This window comes from Anomaloglossus baeobatrachus, chromosome 2 (assembly GCF_048569485.1).
Source record: "Anomaloglossus baeobatrachus isolate aAnoBae1 chromosome 2, aAnoBae1.hap1, whole genome shotgun sequence".
NCBI lineage: Eukaryota > Metazoa > Chordata > Amphibia > Anura > Aromobatidae > Anomaloglossus > Anomaloglossus baeobatrachus.
The window spans coordinates 253,194,821-253,211,125 of record NC_134354.1 but is presented as its reverse complement, the minus strand read 5'-3'; positions in this window follow the sequence as shown (position 1 = coordinate 253,211,125).

Sequence of the window (16,305 nt, the reverse complement as noted above, 5' to 3'; positions counted from 1 at the left end):
TCGCTACAGGTGACACCTCAGGAACAACGAACAGCACCATACCTGCATCCTCCGGCAACGAGGTGGGCGTGTCTTTCATGCGGCTGCTCTCTACCCCTCCGATTCTATTAGACGACTGCCGTGTGTCGCTGTGACGCCGCACGAACCGCCCCCTTAGAAAAGAGGCTGTTTGCCGGCCACAGCAACGTCGTTGGGAAGGTAAGTCCGTGTGACGGGTACTAGCGATATTGTGTGCCACGGACAGCGATTTGCCCGTGACGCAAAAACGACGGGGGTGGGTGCGATCGGCAGCGACATCGCTAGCAATGTCGCTGCATGTAAAGTGCCGATACCACCAAAACACAACTAAAATCCTATTTCTCCACTCCACACCGGGCATAGAGGGTTAACCACGTAACGGGATGGTTGCCATGGTAAGGAACGAGTCCCTGGGATTAGCCAGGCTGGTGAGAGGGGTCAGCAGTCAGTCAGGAGTCTAGAGAGTGTAGCATACAGGAGAGGTGTACGGACATGCCTGAGCTGGGTCCGTGCAGCGGTGACCCGGGGGCACAGGAGAGAGGTCGCCAGGTCGGGTACCGGAGATACCGCTGGGACCGGAGCACGCACGGGGCACAGGGCCCTAGATCAGGTGCCAGTTCTACATGGCTTGATAAATACCTGCCCAGTGAGGACACCTTCACAGACTTCACTGAACCAAATAATTTGGGGGCATCAGCAGTAAACTAGGATCGGGGTTAGTACATTTACCTCCCCACAGGGTCCGCACTGCTCGCCGTATGGAGAAGGAGACTGTATCCCAAAAGGGACAGTCGGGCCCCAAACACAAAATGCTATGGGGACCCAACCAACAGAGTGCCGGGGACAGAGCAACCTGGGTCACTACATTGGCACTGATACTCCTGGGACCTGAACCAGTAATCCAAGGGCCTGAGTGAGTAGAGACTGTTAAAGACAACCTGGTGTGGTCTCCGTTATTGCCCCTCATCATCTCCCAGGAACGGCCCTACCTGCGGAGGGCCTAACACCATTGCTGCAATCACCACCAGCTCTAGGAGTACCCACATTTAGCAGCGGCGGTTCTCCATCCTTAACCGCAACCTGCTGGTGGTGTCACATGACATTAACTATTATCTCCCCTGTAAATACCCCTCCTTATAAAAGGGGCCCAAGGCACGGATCCGGGCAACGGCCATCAAAGTGAGATCCCTAACGGTATATTCTGTCCGGGACCGAGTACCTCATTCCCTTCGCGCTACACACATTGATGGGCATTTATGCAAATTCATGTGCATGCACTTTACTTGTATGGAATAATTGATTTTTTCCTTACATGCTGCCCCTGACCTGAGGGGATAACCCCTTTTTGGATCCCTCCACATATATTATATTAATATGTTGACTCTTTTATAAACTTTTTGTATGTTTTTTGTATTCAATAAAATTATGATATTTTTATGAATATGGAACTCCATGTGTGTTTTATGCACACCCCTTTATAATTTTTCTTTATGTACTAATAACTCTGGAATGTTTCAAGATATTCCCAGAGATTCTGAGACTGCTTTTTTTGTGACATGTACTCCATGACAGAGGTAAATTTTGGTCCATATTATATGTGTTTATGAAAATATTGGAAATTTGGCTAAAAAATTCTCAATTTTCAAATTTTTACATTTTATGCCCTTAAACCACTTATACCACACAAAATAGTTAATAAATAACATTTCTCACATGTCTACTTTACATCAGTGCAATTTATAAAATATAACTTTTTTTTTTGTTGGAAAGTTAGAAGGGTTAAAACTTTATCAGCAATTTGTCATTTATACAACAAAATTTACAAAACCATTTTTTTAGGAATCACATATTTTAAATGACTTTGAGAGGCCGAGGAGACAGAAAACACCCATAAGTGACACCATTGTAAAAACTGCACCCCTCAAACTGCTCAAAACCACATCCAAGTAGATTATTAACCCTTCAGGTGCTTCACAGGAACTAAAGCAATGTGGAAGGAAAAAATGAAAATTTTACTTTTTCCCACAAAAATTTTTCTTTAGCCCCTAATTTTGCATTTTCACAAAACACAAGGGTAACGGGGGAAATGCACCATACAAATTATTGGGCAATTTCTCTTGAGTACTCTGATACCCCATTTGTGGTGGTAAACTACTATTTGGGTGCATGGCAGGGCTCAGAAGGAAGGAACACCATTTTACTTATGTAACACAAAATTGACAGGAATCGATAGCAGATTCCATGTTGCATTTGCAGAGCCCCTGATGTGCCTAAACAGTGGAAATCCCCCAGAAGTAAACCCATTTTGGAAAATAGACCCCTCAAGAAATTTATCTAAATGTGAGGTGACCATCTTGAACCACCAGGTGCTTCACAGAATTTTATAACATTGAGCTAAGAAATAAAAATAAATCATATTTTGCCCACACAAATGTTGTTTTAGTCCCAAATTTTGCATTTCCACAAGGTTAACAGGAGAAAATTTGGCATACAATTTGTTTTGCCATTTTTCATGAGTGTGCTAATAACCCATATGTGATGGAAAACTACTGTTTGGGTGCATGGCCGTGCTTGAAAAGGAATGAGCGCTAATTGACCTGTGGAATGCAAAATCTTCTGGAATCGATATTGGACGTCATATCCTGTTTGCAGAGCCCCTGATGTGCCTAAACAATGGAAACCCCCACAAGTGACTTCATTTTTGAAATTAGATCCCCCAAAGAAATTTGTGTAGATGTGTAGTGAGCACCTGAACCCTCAGGTGCGTCGCATAACTTTATAACATTGAGCCAAGGAAGTAAAAAAAAATCATATTTTTCCCACAAGAATCTTGTTTTTGTCCCAAATATTTGATTTTCACAAGGGTAACAGGAGAAAATGTACTATACAATTTGTGTACAATTTCTCCTGAGTACACCAATATTCCCCCGACTAGTCCGCCCTCTTAGCATGCCCACAGGGTCATGCTAGCATGCTATTCAATGCCACTTGGCCAGTGTTATCAGCGATGACGCTCGTACCTGTGGCCATTGTCACCACTTCAGAACACCTGGGTTTAGGGTCAGTGTGCAAGATTAGTGTCAGCACTTCCAGTCATATGCAGTAGACCTATCTGAAGCTGAGACGCGCACACCCAGCTTTATAGTGCGCACGACCGGAAGTGCTGGGACTTCTGATCATGAGCACTGACCCTACACCAGGCAGTCTGAATTGGTTACAATGGACACAGGTACGCGCGTCACTGCCGATGACGCTGGGCAATGGACATTGGATAACATGTTAGAGTGCTTCTGTGGACGTGCTAACGTGCAAAGAGGATGGATTAGTTGGGGGAACTAATGCCCTTGCGACTAGTCCCTGCGCTCATTAGCATGTCATAAAGGATTTTTAGAAATACTTTTTATAAAGATCTCTTTATGTATACTACTAGATGCTGGGACAGGTTGGCAGAGATTAGCTATATGCACCCAGATCTGCACGTAGTTCTGGGTGCATATTGCACCTGACAGGTTCACTATAAATACAGCAGAATTTCTGAGCAAAAAAGCAGCAGTACGAACGGTGCGGTTTTGGTGCTTTTTTATTCTCCATAGGCTTCTTTGAGGAGCCTGAAACAAATGTGTGGCGCCCCAGGACCTGGTCGCCACAACAGCATTGCCCCTCCAAAGGGTTAATGCTGAGCCTGGAGGTAATTGGGAGGTCTATTGGCCAGTAAGTTCAACATCCAATGCAGTTTCTCCCTCAGGCCAGCAGGGGGAGCTCTGAACCTGGAGTTCCAGGGAGCATTCCTTAAGTCTGACCTGAGGGAGGAGTTAGTGGTCAGTCTGTAGAGAGAAAGCAGACGCAGAGTAGTGCTGTCCTGCGGACTGGGGCCTGGAGCTGGAATAGCTTGGCCCAGTGAAGCAGGAAGAGCAGAGAGGCACAGAAGAGACTCGGACATTGGAGTCTGTGGCCACCAGGGCCTAAAATACTCCCTGGTAGCCAAATCCGAAGGGCAGGAGAGCTGCAAGCACCTGGCCCATAAACAGCCCGAAGGTACAGCTGCATCACCAGGGCCCGGTGTGGACTCCAGCAGAGAAGCACCAGAGAGGGCCTGTGCAGCCTACCACACAGGGAGAGGGACGTACCACCGGTCCCAGCAGCAAGAGGGCCATTGCTAAGCCAGAGAGCAGGGTCCTATAACAGTAAAGAAAGAACAGGAGTAGGCCTCATACTCATCTGGCCAAAACAATACCTCAGTTACTTCCAGGCCGGCCGGAGCCCTTTACCACCTGTGACGGTCTCCCTGGACTAAACTGTTGCCAAGTAAAAGAGGAGAAGGTAAAGAGACTACTGTTTGTGCCTGTTTCTTTCACTGCCTGTCGGCCCTGCACCGTATTATTCACACAACATCACACCATAGACTCTCACGAGCACCAACTGTTGCCCCGGGGCACCGCTCCACCTGTGGGGAGCAGGACCATCCGAGCTGCCATACCACCAGCCCCGGAGGCCTCATACAGCAGCAGCGGCTTAATAGCCGCAAACCACAGGTGGCGTCACGAACATACAAACTTTAATCAACCCCACTGAAGCCATATTAATTGACCCCACCAGGGTACGGAGTCAGGCCCAGCCAGGGCCGGATTAAGGTTGGTGGGGGCCCCTGGGCAGAAAATCTGGTGGGGGCCCCATAAACGTTAACATTTTTAGCCATAACAGTAGAGCGCGAACTGTAGCATTTAGATATAAATCCAATGAGCATGTGTCTTATCCTGTTCTGCCACATTCAGATTTACAGTACTACAATACAGATACAGTCCAGGATAACTCACAGCTGTCCACTTACACACAGAAAGATCGAGGATCGCACTGTTCCCTGCCGCTATCGGTGACCCCTTGACACGATCACGGGAAGTCGATGGTTGCTATGGTAGCGGCAGGCCATGTAATGACCCCTGTTGCTATCATGACATATTTTCTGTCACAGTCGATAGAGCGCCGACTCACACAGGAATGCTGTATTTCTGCTAATCAGAGCTGTACAGCTCTGATCAACAGGGATGCACAAGCGATAAGACTGCTGATCCTTATAGCTCTCAAGGGGACTAGTAAAATAAATACAAAATGTAAAAAAATAAATAAAAAGTTCAAATCATGTCTCATTCGCCCCACTGAAAATAAAACAGTTAAAAAAATATACACATATTTGATATCTCAGAGTTCAGAAGTGCCCGATCAATAAAAATATAAAATCAATTAATCAGATCGGTAAGTGGTGTAGCGAGAAAAAAATCCAAATGCCAAAATTACGTTTTTGGGCAGCCACAAAATTTTTTAAAAAGATCCAATAACGGGCGATCAAAAAGTAGCAACTTCATAAAAATTGTATAATTGAAAACACCAGCTCAAGACGCAAAAATATTAGCAGTCACTGGGCCTCACATCCCAAAAAATTAGAACACTAGGGGTTTCAAAAAATGGCACCAAAAGCACAATTCTTTTTTTAACAAACTTCTGAATATTTTTTTAACCCCTTAGATAAAAGTAAGAGTATACCTGTTTGGTATCTATGAACTCGGCATCATACTGACATGGTAGTTTTATAATATAGTGAACATGGTGAATAAAATAACCCAAAAACAATCGTGCAATTGCACTTTTTTTGCAATTTTATCGCACTTGGATTTTTTTCCCTGTTTCCTAGTACAATATATGGTAAAACTGATGATTTCACTCAAAAGTACAATTTGTCACGCAAAAAATAAGCCCTTATATGGCAAGATTGATGGAAAAATAAAAAAAGTTACGGCTCTCAGAAGAAGGGGAGAAAAAAAAACAAACAAAAAAAAACGGAAAATCGGGGTGAAGGAGTTACATTTTGAGTACTATAATATTATGACAAGATTTTATGAAGTCAATATGAATAACAAAACTGATAGCTGTCAGTGAATGGCACTCAGCAATACGTCTGGCACATGTACATGGAAAGAACACATTAAACTCTGGGGGAGGCATCATTTTACTGCAAGGGGTGTATGTAATTATACTCCAGGAGGCGGTTATATCACAATAAGGTAGTGTATGAATATACTCAAAAAGGGGATAATGATTATAGTCAAAGGGATGGGGGACATTATTCTATGAATATACTCCACTCTAGGGAGGGGGCGTTATTTTATGATTATACTCCATTAGTGAGGTGTTTTACTCTATTATATTCCAGGGGAAGGGGGGGCATTATTTTATGATTGCTCTCCAGGTGAGGGGAGTGTTATCCTATGATTATACTCCAGTGGGGGAGGGGGCATTATTATATGATTATAATCTCTGTGGGGGCGTTATGCTATGATTATATATTAGTGTGGGGAGGGTGTTATTGTATAATTATACTCCAGTGTGGGAGGGGGCATTATTATAAGATTACAATCTAGTGGGGGAGGGGGCATTATTATATGATTATACTCCAGTGGGGGAGGGGGCATTATTATATGATTATACTCCAGTGGGGGAGGGGGCATTATTATATGATTATACTCCAGTGGGGGAGGGGGCATTATTATATGATTATACTCCAGTGGGGGAGGGGGCATTATTATATGATTATACTCTAGTGGGGGAGGGGGCATTATTATATGATTATACTCCAGTGGGGGAGGGGGCATTATTATATGATTATACTCCAGTGGGGGAGGGGGCATTATTATATGATTATACTCCAGTGGGGGAGGGGGCATTATTATATGATTATACTCCAGTGGGGGAGGGGGCATTATTATATGATTATACTCCAGTGGGGGAGGGGGCATTATTATATGATTATACTCCAGTGGGGGAGGGGGCATTATTATATGATTATACTCCAGTGGGGGAGGGGGCATTATTATATGATTATACTCCAGTGGGGGAGGGGGCATTATTATATGATTATAATCTAGGGAAGGGACTTAAATTCTGATTATATGAAAAGGGAATAGTGTAATTAAGGAGGTGTATGTAGCTTTAAACAATGATGGGTGTCAGTGACTTTACTGCAATGTAGCTCCTATGTAGGTCGTTCATACACACTTCACCTCTTGCAGTAAAATGACCCCCCCCAAACTCCAGGAACAAAATATACACCACTTGCAATAAAATGTCCCTGTCTCCACCTTTCATGTACATCTATATACAGTTATTCCCCATTACTTATAGCTCTGTTTTGGAGTTACTTGGAGAGCACTGTAGTCCCCTCTACCCCCCCCTCCCCCTGCCCTGCTGAGTGACCTTACTCTCACAGCTGACATCCCACACGTCCTTCTATCACAGCCTGCATCTCTCATGGACGGTGCAGGCTCTAGCTGCATCCACAGCAGCAGAATGGCCATGACACCTCAGAGCCGATGAATTTCCCGCCCCCACAATCCTCTCGGGCAGAGAGAGGAAGCAGGCAGTGAGGGAGCTGAAAATCAAAATGACATCTGTCTCCCTGCACCGCCCCCCTCTGGAGCCTGGCGGACGGCACCCTGTGCAACTGCACTACTCACATGTAGATGATAAAGCCAGCTATGATCAGGGGGGCCGCCAACACAGGAAGCCAAAGACAGATGGTGGTGGGGGCCCCCTTGGAGGCTCTTGTGGTGGGGGCCCCTGGGCGGCAGCCCCGCCTGCCCTGCCTATAATCCGGCCCTGGGCCCAGCCACCACTGACTACCCCCGGACTAGTCCGGCCCGGCCCCGGGTGTCCCATATCCCTGGGGTGGGCGAGTCAAATGCAAACAAAAAAATGCTGTTGTATATATAAATGCAGAATCAACGTTTTTCTGTAGTGGTGTAATGTATTAAAACCAGGATTCACATATGCAACAAACATGTATCAAATATCTGAGAAAACACATAAAAAACGCAGCAAGCATGCAATAATCAGAAAAGATTGTTATTTTGTCGTTTAGTGCAGACAACTGGAGAAAAACACAGCATTTACGTTACATGTGAACATTTTTATTATATTTTTTGTGGGTTCAATAGAGAAAATTAATATGCCATGTTTTTACACCATTTACCGATCCGCATAAAAAGATCTAATCACTGTATAGTGCGGGTGTTTTGATTACAGAGACACCAAATATGTCCAGGTTGTTTGCAAATTTGTGATGTTTATTAATTTTTTTATTTATTTATTTTTTTAAAACACATCAAAAAGACATTATTCCATTATTTTATTTTTAGTAATTTTATTAGAAGAAAAAAAAAATCTCTTTTATTCTCCTTCTAGAATACATTATATAGAGATGCACTGCTCTACATGATGGATCTCTATGTCAAGTGCAATCTGTCTGTGGAGTCATAGGCTGCACTGCAATTTTAAGTATAGAAAATTCTCCCTGTGCCCTCATTAGAGTCTATGGCTCAAAAGTTAGGGCTCCTGCTGAAGTGTTTGGAAGTAGTTGGTTTGTGTCCTATGGAGGGCTGAAAATGTTAAAAAGGTATATTTTTGTAATTATTATAGTAATTTTATAAGAACAAAAATTCTGACTTTTCTTCACCTCCAGGGACATAGAGATATATTTACATTGTATCTCTATATAGCTGGATTATCTGCTTCTGGGTTCCTTGCCTACAATACAAGTCAAGATTACCAAATCCCCTTTAATTCACAGTCCAGGCAGTGGCTCAATAGGGGAGCTTCTGCCTATGGGCAAAGGGTTCATGATTTCTTTTTCAGTGGAGAGCAGAGCAGAGGAGAATTTAATTTATGCACTGTACTGGGAGGAGAAGGAGCATCAGGGAATATTTAATTTATGCACTGCACTAGGAGGAGGAGTCAGTACAAAAGCAGTTAATAGCAGGACAATTGGAATGAGCCCTCAACTTGGGACAGTCCTGCTGAATACGGGATGATTGGGAGATATGTTACAATGATATTCAAAGTAACTAAACCAACATCATCAGGACAAAGATATCTATTTAAAACAGCATGCAGTTTAAACTATGAAATCTGGTGAGAAATCCGCTTTAACCCCTCCACGACTTAATGTGTATGGAGTAGGCTTAAAATCTGAATCCATTACATGTATTGATGGTGCTGGCTGGGTTATACAGTTGGCATCTTCTTCTAAAAGCAGTTTCTAAAGCTACCCCAATAAATTAAAATTTAGAATCAATCTTAAATAGAATCAGTGATGTTAAGGTAGCTGGCACAAGATTGCTGAGACCAGAAATTGATTGCAGCAGTTACATGATGTGCTGTAGTCGTGATGTCACCACTGCAGACTGTCAGCAAACGAGACTGATTGACAATGCTAGAGCAGAGGTTAGTGAGTAAATTTAAATTTGTTAGTTTTAACTAGTGAGGAGCTGTGAAGCCCCACAGGTGCGGTGTAGCGGTCTGGTGCGTTACCTTCAGGGACTCCACGGGACGGTCTGGTCACAGGTAGGGAACCTTCTTTTGGGATTGTCGTGATGCCACTCTCGGAATTGCGGTCAATGGGGACCGCCACTGCAGATTAAGGGGTGTCTGGGGCTGATGGTGAGTGCAGTTATTTGTAGTGGCCTCCCGAGAGTGAGGCAAGCCCCAGAGCCCTGTGTAAGTGTGTGGAACCACAGGTTGCAGAATGACTCAAACACAGTCCAAAAAGTCTTTTAAAGTGTTTACTCACTGTTTGGTGGTCACTGTGAGATGCCCGGGCTTCACTGCGATAACCAGGTGGAACCAGGAATTCCAGAAGGCCTTTCTGATGGTAGCTGTCCACTCGCCCTCCTTGCACTCCTTTTGTTTGAGAGGATCCCTTACTTAAAGTATGGTAGGATTCCTCCAGGGAAGCTGTTTCTGACCTTCGCTCCCCTCTCTGGCCCGTCTGCCGGCAGCGTGACCTTGGTGGGATGGCTTCTGGCCCTGTCCCCATATGGGCCTGCTGATTGCTGCTTGGCTCAGACTCTGTGTGGTGGTAATGAGGGCATGAAGTACCCCCACCTGAAGGTTGAGCAGCTCTGGATGTTTAGCTGTCTGCTCTGGGGACCTGTCTCCCCGTGCGTGCTGGAATACCAGGGATCCCCTTACTAAGCCACCTCTCTCTAGGTGTCTTTCAGGCTGACCCACAGGTACCCTTTCTTCCCCGTTTTCAGCTACTGCACTCTGCAGGGCCTGGCTAGCATGAGAGCCCCTTTGCTCCCTTCCACACTCCTGAACACTCTGCTTCAGACTTTTTGCTCCTCCTTCTCTTCCTGTCTGCCCTGCTTCCTAGCAACCAGCCTCTGAGCACAGCCCTTGAGTGGACATGGAGGCCACGCCCCCTCCTGGAAGTTCTCAGGAGTCCTCCCAAAGGTACATGTGTGAGAACTGATTACTATGCGCCTGTGTAGTCACACCTCGGTCAGCCTTCTGGATTACCTGCATTGTACTGCCCCCAGTATGGGTGCAGTACTCAGTGGTGCCTGACCAGGTCAGGGGCGCCACATTCCCCCTTAGTTATCACCAGCACGTCCTCGAGTTGCAAGACAACATTTTTAAAATGCATAAAATATTAAAACATGTAAAACATTTTAAAACCACCAGGCACCATACATCACCACCCTCCACCCACAAGTCCGTTAACCCACCCAAAACCCTCTCAGGACGTAGGTCACCGGTCCTTTTAATAACCAGGTCTGGGCCATCTGCTTCCCCAGACCTTTCCACCAATCTTCCTCTCCCGTTGGCCGCACCTTCAGCCACTTCTGGCAGGGTGTAGAGGCGGCTTTCGTGGTCTGGTGGTTTCAGGGTATATATACAGTATGTGGTCCATAATACACTATAGAGCAGTGATGGCTAACCTATGACATGCGTGTCAGTGGTGACACGCCAAAACATTTTTGCTGACACGCACGGCAGGGGCAAACGGCCGCATCCCGAGCTATAAGACAATTCATGGCTGCTGGTTATTTAACTAGAACTGCTTGTGTGGCCTAAACTGTTCCAAAATGACCAGTCCGGGAGGGCCGCACATGCAGTTCTAGTTAAAGCACTGGTGGCCACAGCTTGTCTTATAGATCAGGATGGTATTTTATGTTCTGTACCTTATATCAGGGCCCTGAATGAGGCGTGCTTACATACCACGCAGTACATAACACACATCTCTTTAACCCGGGAGTCTCAAACATGCGGCCCACGGCCCTAAGCTTCTTGTGGTCCGCAGGCCCCCTGATGATCGCAGCCATTTGCCGGGGGCCACAGCCAACTGCACTTTACTTCAGATTTTTGATTTCCACCGTGCACAGGAACTCTCTGCAGAGTATCATCAAAGGCAGCAGCCGTCCAATCAGAGGCCAACAGGTGACGTCATTGTATGACATCACCTGCTGGCCTCTGATTGGCTGGCGGCTGCCATTGGTGAAGTTCTGCAGAGAGTTCCTCTGCGCAGTGACGGAAATCAAAAATCTGAAGTAAAGCGCAGATGGCTGCGGTCTACGCCACAGGACCACGATCGTCAGGGGGCCTGCGGGCCGCAAGGGGCAGGAAAGAGGACATCAAGGGAACAGGTGAGAAGAGTCTTTTTTTTGTGTGTGTATGTGAAAATGGCATAATGTACAGTGCCTACAAGTAGTATTCAACCCCCTGCAGATTTAGCAGGTTTGATAAGATGCAAATAAGTTAGAGCTTGCAAACTTCAAACAAGAGCAGGATTTATTAACAGATGCATAAATCTTACAAACCAACAAGTTATGTTGCTCAGTTAAATTTTAATAAATTTTCAACATAAAAGTGTGGGTCAATTATTATTCAACCCCTAGATTTAATATTTTGTGGAATAACCCTTGTTTGCAATTACAGCTAATAATCGTTTTTTATAAGACCTGATCAGGCCGGCACAGGTCTCTGGAGTTATCTTGGCCCACTCCTCCATGCAGATCTTCTCCAAGTTATCTAGGTTCTTTCTTTATCTAGGGTGTCTCATGTGGACTTTAATCTTGAGCTCCTTCCACAAGTTTTCAATTGGGTTAAGGTCAGGAGACTGACTAGGCCACTGCAACACCTTGATTTTTTCCCTCTTGAACCAGGCCTTGGTTTTCTTGGCTGTGTGCTTTGGGTCGTTGTCTTGTTGGAAGATGAAATGACGACCCATCTTAAGATCCTTGATGGAGGAGCGGAGGTTCTTGGCCAAAATCTCCAGGTAGGCCGTGCTATCCATCTTCCCATGGATGCGGACCAGATGGCCAGGCCCCTTGGCTGAGAAACAGCCCCACAGCATGATGCTGCCACCACCATGCTTGACTGTAGGGATGGTATTCTTGGGGTCGTATGCAGTGCCATCCAGTCTCCAAACGTCACGTGTGTGGTTGGCACCAAAGATCTCGATCTTGGTCTCATCAGACCAGAGAACCTTGAACCAGTCTGTCTCAGAGTCCTCCAAGTGATCATGAGCAAACTGTAGATGAGCCTTGATATGACGCTTTGAAAGTAAAGGTGCCTTACGGGCTCGACTGGAACGGAGACCATTGCGGTGGAGTATGTTACTTATGGTATTGACTGAAACCAATGTCCCCACTGCCATGAGATCTTCCCGGAGCTCCTTCCTGGTTGTCCTTGAGTTAGCCTTGACTCTTCGGACAAGCCTGGCCTCGGCACGGGTGGAAACTTTCAAAGGCTGTCCAGGCCGTGGAAGGCTAACAGTAGTTCCATAAGCCTTCCACTTCCGGATGATGCTCCCAACAGTGGAGACAGGTAGGGCCAACTCCTTGGAAAGGGTTTTGTACCCCTTGCCAGCCTTGTGACCCTCCACGATCTCGTCCCTGATGGCCTTGGAATGCTCCTTTGTCTTTCCCATGTTGACCAAGTATGAGTGCTGTTCACAAGTTTGGGGAGGGTCTTAATTAGTCAGAAAATTATATAATAAGATAATTAATCCAAACATGTGAAGCTCATTGTTCTTTGTGCCTGAAATACTTCTTAATACTTTAGGGGAACCAAACAGAATTCTGGTGGATTGAGGGGTTGAATAATAAATGACCCTCTGAATAAACTTTTCACAATTTAAAAAAAAAAAAAAAAAAGAAATAACATTCTTTTTTGCTGCAGTGCATTTCACACTTCCAGGCTGATCTACAGTCCAAATGTCACAATGCCAAGTTAATTCCGAATGTGTAAACCTGCTAAATCTGCAGGGGGTTGAATACTACTTGTAGGCACTGTACATATAAATAGGGTACATTACTACAAGATGGTGCATTGCTAAAAGAAGGGGTCAAGGATAGGCACAAGAATGGACACATTACTACAAAGGTGACAAGATGGGCACATTACTACAGGATGAGGACAAGATGGGCACATTACTACAGGGGACAAAATGGGAATATTACTACAGGGGACAAGAATGGGCACATTACTACAGGAGACAAGGATAGGCATATTCCTACAAAGGACATGACTGCTGGGGGGAGAACGAGAGGAGATAATGACTTCTGGGGGGAGGGGGGAAGACATAATCATTATCTCCTTTCCCATCAGCAGTCATTATTTCCTCTCCCCTTCCCCCCAGCAGTCATTATCAGATAACGTTTTGCTATTAGAGCTAAATATCACAAAATTATGGATTTTTTGAGAAGTGACACATCACCCAAGTTATGCTCGTTTTACAAATTTTGACACACCAAGCTCAAAAGGTTAGCCATCACTGCTATAGAGGGTTGTGCGGTTGCCTTTATACTGCATGTAGGCTTGTGTGGGAGCCATTATACTGTATGGAGGGTTGTGTGGTGTCATCATACTGTTTGGAGATCTATTTGGTGGGGCATTATACTGTTTGGAGGGCTAGTGGGGGTCATTACAATATGTGCGGGTCAGCTATTATACAGTGTGGAGGGTTGGGTGGGGGTCAGCATACTGTGTAGAGGTGTGACTGTGGTCATAGTGATAGCTACTGTGACCGGGCTCGGTGGTACAGGGGTCCCCCGGCCCTAATGCCTGTTTCATTTGGATGTTTTTCTGAGGGCGCTCACCCAGCTAAAATACATTGCAGCAAAGAAACCTTTCTGGACCCTGCACTGCGATGTGCTGGCTGCCAATTAAAGTTATGAATATTCACTGCTCCCATAATCGCCCATAATCCAGGGTATGGGGAGCAGAGAATATGCTGGCACAAGGCAGCTGACCAGGCTGTAAGTGGGCGCGCTGCACATGACAGAGACATCATTAGCTGCGCCGCATACATGCGTCATACCATCATTGGAGGAGGACACTGGGTGAGTGGGGGAAAGGTTTGAATTTTTTTTTATTTGTGCACCTCCCAGGGGTATCATATATACCAGGATGCGGCTACGATGGGGGGATATAAACCACGATGGGGCCATTATGGGGCATATATACCAGGATGGGGCCATTATTGGTACATTCTGTATATACTTAATGGGGCCATTATGGGGACATCTAGACCAGGATGGGGACATGATGGGGAGATATATACCAGGATGGGTACGTATATACCATGATAGGGCCATTATGAGGACATATATATGAGGATAGAGGATAGAGCCATTATGGGGACATGTATGCCAGGATGGGGGCATTATGAGGGCATGTGTACCTGGATGGTGCCATTATGGGGTCATATATACTAGGATGGGGCCATTTTGGGGACATGTATACCTGGATGTGGCCATTATGGGGACATCTATACCAGGATGGGGACATGATGGGGACACATATACCAAGATGGGGACATATATACTGGGATACGACCATAATGGGGGCATATATACCAAGATGGGGCCATTATGGCAACATGCATACAAAGATGAGGCCATTAAGGGGCCATATATACCTGGATGGAGCCATTATGATTTTTACTTCAAATAATAATTTTCTCATTCAAACTTTGCTTTCGTCACAGAATGCTCCTTTGCAGCAATTCCAGCTTTGCAGACCTTTGGCATTCTAGCTGCTAATTTGATTAGGTAATCTGGAGATATTTCACCCCATGCTTCTGTGACGCACCTGGACTATTGGGTCGTCACAAGGTATTGCACAACCTGCCCTCCCGTGCAGTATCCACCTCCTTCTTGGTTGTGTGTCCCTAACCCGATGGTGTTGCCTACATCAGCTAATCAAATCCTAGATACACCCTGCACCATACACACCAAGCACACCAGTGGACGACTTGAGTGAAATAGAGTCGCCCACCTGGGAGGTTGGGGAGGGGAGGTGAGGAGTGTCAGAGTAGTCAAGAGAGTAGAGTCTGAGAAGTGAAAGTGAAAGGCGGTCGGCAGCGGATCTCCTGGGAAACAATCTAGGTGGCAGACGGTGGTCTGGGCCTAGAGGAGTTGGACCCCCGGTTGCAGGGGATCGTGGCAAGGGGCACGGATCTGTCAAGGAGGACATCCGGCGACCTTGCACCATCACCGGGCTGGGGCCAAAGCACGACTGGGTACGTGGACCCTAGGTCGGGGAGTAGCTTCAGGCAACCTGATAATTTACCCGAGGAAAACGGAGCCTTCAAGATCTGTTCCCACCCGCTCCAAAATCGGGGCATTAGCGCAACGAGGGGGATAGGACTTTTCAATCCAAAACGGTCCAAAAAATCCCAAGCATGAGCCCTGAGAGCAAGCTCCCACACTTAGCCATAGTGGGGAGCGGGACCCGGCAAGTTTCACACTACTGGGACCACCAAAGAAGTAAATGAAGTGCCAGGAGGCAGGTCATGGATCACCAGGCAGTACCATTGGGGACGGGACCCGAAGTAAGCTTACCTCAGCGGCAAAGGTGTCCAGAGACTTGTTTGATCAGTTCTCAGTGTTGCTTAATGGACTGAGTGACTACCACAGTGATCCCCTAGCATCCAACGGCATCCCCCCTCAACCACCAAGTCTCGGGGTATTCCCCCTACCCGTGGAGGGTTACAACACCTGGCTGCCCCATTCCATCACCCCCGGGTACTCCCCAACTGCAGCGGTGGTACTCCTAGTTACCACATGCCACGGGTGGCATCACGAACTCTATATTCCCCTGTAAATATCCCCTCTTCATTTGAGTGGCCGCACGACCCCTGGGTCCGGAGACCCTCGAGCCACTGAGAGTCCGGATCCGAGCAGCTCGGCTGCTGGCACGGGGGCGGCACACTCCCCCCCACCCACAAGTTGGATTGGCTTGATAGGCACTTTTTGCTTATCATACGGTCAAGCTGCTCCCACAACAGCTCAATAGGGTTGAGATCTGGTGACTGGGCTGGCCACTCCATTACAGATAGAATACCAGCTGAATGCTTCTTACCTAAATAGTTCATGCATAATTTGGAGGTGTGCTTTGGGTCATTGTCCTGTTGTAGCATGAAATTGGCTCCAATCAAGCGATGTCCACAGG